General features: G+C 61.8%; 1 protein-coding gene across 1 annotated transcript in view; it reads right to left on the bottom strand.

The window, feature by feature from the left end:
- Positions 1-3,836: 3,836 nt before the first annotated feature.
- CHLRE_17g734644v5 (uncharacterized protein) overlaps positions 3,837-4,347 on the bottom strand; it is a 7,822-nt gene continuing 7,311 nt past the window's right edge. Inside the window, exon 12 of the mRNA XM_043072509.1 lies at positions 3,837-4,347. This exon is cut by the window's right edge and continues 859 nt beyond it. The gene's annotated coding sequence lies outside the window, so the exon portion shown is untranslated.

Below are 4,347 nucleotides of genomic sequence, written 5' to 3'. Positions count from 1 at the left end.
GAATTAGGGCGGGTGGCCACCGGGTTATGCTTGCTGCAGTGCGCCAGCTGTGGGCGATCAGAGTGCCGGTGCATGTGGTCATGTAGGCGGCAGTGTGAGTGAGGAGGGTGCGCAAGGAGGCTATGGTGTGGCGAAGGAGGGCACAGGATCCGTGGAAGGTGCCTACAGCTGTCCAGCATAGCGCACTGGTGATATGTGCTGATATGTAGGACACGGTGGCAATCAGGGGGTCAGTGTCGTTGTGCATCTGGAGCTGGACTATGGGGTACGGTCCCATAGTTTGACACCACAGCTGGAGGGCGGGGCTGGCGGTGCGGGTATGGCACAGGAGCGCAGCGGGGGCGTGCGGGGCCCGGGCCGAGCTGCCGGGGCCGGGGTCGTGGGGCGTGTCATCCGGTGGTCTTTCAGCTGTGCTGTAGTGCTGTGAGGCTGGCGATTTGAGAGTTTTGGGACTGAAAGGGTTTGCAGCCATAGGCGAAGTGGTCGCTGGTCCTCGCGACATGTCTGAGTTTTGTCCGTCGGACGCTGGTGGCTGGAGACTGGTAAGTACGTAGTGCTGTAGTGTCGGCGATTTGAGAGTTCTGGAAGTGCAGGAGTTTGCAGCCCTAGGCGAGGTGGCCGCTGGTCTGCGACGGCCCCGTGACTTGTCTATGTTCTGCACGTCAGGCGCTGGGGGTTGGAGGCTGACAGGTAAAGTAGAATTGGTCTCGTTGCAAAGCCGCTGTTTGCGAGTTCCAGGGAGGGGTTGCTGCGATTGTTGCGTCGGCGTAGGCGCTGCGCTTCTCACGTTCATCTGCTGAGATCCATAGCTTCCACTGGAGAGCTTAGAGCATGCAAAGCATATTGCGGGATTCGTCGCGACGAGGGTCGCGGGGATGCAAAATGGCGCGTATTTTTGGGGTGGCATCCGGTGCATAGCCGTGGTCGCCACTTCCTCTGGACCCCCTGATGTCAGAGACGGCGTCCAAGATCGGGCCAAGAGGCCTGCGAGAGCTTGTAGCACTTCAGGGGTATGGAAGGGTCGGAGTGGCTCGTCCGGACGAGTACTCCCAAGATTAGCATCACATAGGTGATAAGAACCAGCATTGTGGCCATTTTGGGGAAGATCCCCGCGTTCGGCACGTCCCGCTCAAATGTTGAGCTCGTCGGCGCTCTCGTAGTGTGGAGAGGCAATAGGGAGTATTTAGAACGACAAGTATATTTCAGCAGTAGCAGCAAATGCGCACCACGGTATGGGTCCCCTTCAAAGTAGTTCGCGTCACTGTTCGCGTCTCAGCACTCGCGTCACGATACGCGGCCAGACGCCCCCTGACGCATCCTGACGCGCTCGGACGCGCTGAGACGCGCCGAGACTAGCGGACCGCCATGCGATCCATGGGGCGTGCCCCTAAGGGAGTCAAGTGACATGGGACGCAACGTACGGTGTTATATGCCGAGCGCGAGAGGAGGCGTGTGCAGGTAGTGGCCATTAGACAGTGGCGTAGAGCTGAGGTGAAAGGGGGCTGTGCCAGAGTCGGAACATTCGTTGGACCAAAGGTACTGCGGATGCTGGCGTGCGCACAACCTCCCGGACCGGTGACCGGGTTGGGGTCGGGGTCGGGGTCGGGGCCAAGCATCTCATCGGGGAAATGGAGTCTGGGGAAATGGGATCCACTGGACGCAGAAACGCTCGTTTTCGCCCGCGCAGCTTCTAAGGACCTACGTAATCATGTAATATTAACAGCTGGGCCAATGCCCTGTCAAATAGCGAAGGCGCGCGCGGACTTCTCCCCGCGTGCCCGCAGCTCAGCCCCGCACCCCAGCGCACCCTCGCAACCCCCCCCAGCACCAAAACCCGTCATAATACCGCCCCCCCACCGCGAGATACAGACTCCACTATATAAGTTAGTAATATGTGATCTGGGTGCCGGTGCTGGGGGGTTGGGGCTGTGCGTTGACGTCGGACAGTTGGACGTCGCGAAGTAAGTTCACGTTCGCCCTTGCGGCGAAACCGTTCAGCCTTACACGTTTTGCGATTATAATGATAGCAGAGTCTCAGCTTCATATATCTCACGTTGTGGGGCTGCCAGCACGGCAGATTAAAGGATAGCAGCTTGCGCTCGCAGCTCGCGCGCCCGCGAAGCCTCTGACAGGTACATAAGTGCTTATATTGAAGCCATCTACATGTCTGATAATTAAATTGGGCCAGCGCCAGCCTGTGCGATGAAATCGGCCTAAAAGTTGTCTTTCTTGAGGCATCGGACTGCATTTTATGCGTTAGAGTGCGCGAAATATTATCCAGCCTCAGTTACTTTCGCGATCGAGGTTCCCTGACTCGAGTCGGGTGACGGATCTGCGTCGCTGGGGCCTCTTCTACCTTGTGTACAATAGCTTCGTGTAATAGATGGCTTAAATAATGGCCGTGTACAGTCGGCAGGGGCCGGGAACGTGTGTTTACCAAGTTGGCAAGACCCCCCCTGTTCTGAAACGTATGGGTGCGCCGCGCCCCCTGCGGGGGCCGGGGCACGCCAACGCGAGTTTCCCGTCGTTACCGTCCTAGCTGATAGCAGCGCGCAGCAGTGGCAGTCGCCAGCCTTCCTCCCCACCAGCGGCCGCGCAACCGGTGACTGCTGGCCATGGGTGCTGCTTGGCGCAGTCACCACCACGCTCCCCCCGTTTACCCTGGCCATGCCTCCCGCTCCCGTGCAGATTCCGGGCTGATAGCAGCGCGCAGCAGCGGCAGTCGCCAGCTTTCTTCCCCACCAGCGGCCGCGCAACCGGCTGCTTGGAACAGTCACCGCCATGCACCGCCGCAACCCCGGCCGCTCTCCCCGTTTACCCTGCTCGTGCCTCCCGCTCCCGTGCAGATCCCGGGCTGGTAGCAGCGCGCAGCAGTGGCAGTCGCCAGCCTTCCTCCCCACCAGCGGCCGCGCAACCGGTGACTGCTGGCCATGGGCAGCCGCGGCAGCCACAGCCTCTGCCGCGGCTGCTTGGCGCAGTCACCACCACGCACCGCCTGCGCTCCCCCCGTTTACCCTGCCCATGCCTCCCGCTCCCGTGCAGATTCCGGGCTGATAGCAGCGCGCAGCAGCGGCAGTCGCCAGCCTTCCTCCCCACCAGCGGCCGCGCAACCGGTGACTGCTGGCCATGGGCAGCCGCGGCAGCCACAGCCTCTGCCGCGGCTGCTTGGAACAGTCACCACATGTGTGCGCGCGCGTGCGTGTGCGTCGTGTGCGCGAGCCTGTGTGGGCGCCTCTGGGCCCACCTGGCTGAGGTGCTGCTGAGCTGTTTTGAGACGTGCGCGCCTCTGTGCCTCCGGGGAGCTCTTCGTGAGCCCGGACTCTCCTTCGCGTGCGTACCACGCATAGGCAAGATAGCTGCTACTGACCGTGCCAGTTCCACTCGCCACTCGCCAGTTGCGCCCGCCGCCTCGCTGGCCAGCTACCACACGCGCTTTCTGCCCGATTTGAAGTTGTCTATTATACACACATGTCAGCGCCAGTTCCAGCGCGGGACGACAGCAAACCTTCCGCTAACCGCACTCAGTCCATGGGACAGAGGGGAGGGGGCAAGCCGGGGTACTGCGTAGCGGTAGGGGTTTTACACCGTATCCAGCCCAGGGCACAAGGCGTTCCCCCGGCTGTCCCTGATAAGGCGTTGGGCGTGAGCGGCGGTGCGTGTGCCTGAGAGCTGAACCCCATATCCAGCCCAGGGCACGAGGTGTTTCCCCGGCGTTTCCTGCTGCGGCGCTGGGCATGAGCGGCGGTGAAACCAATGCCCCGTATCCAGCCCAGGGCACAAGGCGTTCCCCCGGCTTTCCTTCATACGGCAATGGGCGTGAGCGGCGGTGCGTGTGCCTGAGAGCTTTACCCCGTATCCAGCCCAGGGCACAAGGCGTTCCCCCGGCTGTCCCTGATAAGGCGTTGGGCGTGAGCGGCGGTGCGTGTGCCTGAGAGCTGAACCCCACATCCAGCCCAGGGCACGAGGCGTTTCCCCGGCGTTCCCTGCTGCGGCGCTGGGCATGAGCGGCGGTGAAAGCAATGCCCCGTATCCAGCCCCGAGCCCCCCGTAACCGTGCGCACCACCTACCGACCAGGCAGCTGCTACTGATCGTGCCAGTTTCACTCGCCAGCTGTGCCCGCCGTCCCCGCCTCTCCTGACAGCTAACTTACTCCTGTACCTCACATTTCATATCTATCTGCCTGCAGTGTTCACACTCCAGCGACAGCTCCAGCTCCAGCGTGCGACGCCAGCAAACTTTTTCGCTAACCCGCACTCGGTCCTACCTTAGGGCGCGCGACACAGCTCTACCCGAACTTCAGCCGCGGCATTCCCTATTCAAAACCGCGGCGCTTCCTCACACTCCGG

This window comes from Chlamydomonas reinhardtii, chromosome 17, assembly GCF_000002595.2.
Source record: "Chlamydomonas reinhardtii strain CC-503 cw92 mt+ chromosome 17, whole genome shotgun sequence".
Lineage (NCBI taxonomy): Eukaryota > Viridiplantae > Chlorophyta > Chlorophyceae > Chlamydomonadales > Chlamydomonadaceae > Chlamydomonas > Chlamydomonas reinhardtii.
Note: the sequence above shows the minus strand (reverse complement) of the source record. Positions and strands in the feature narration are given on the sequence as shown.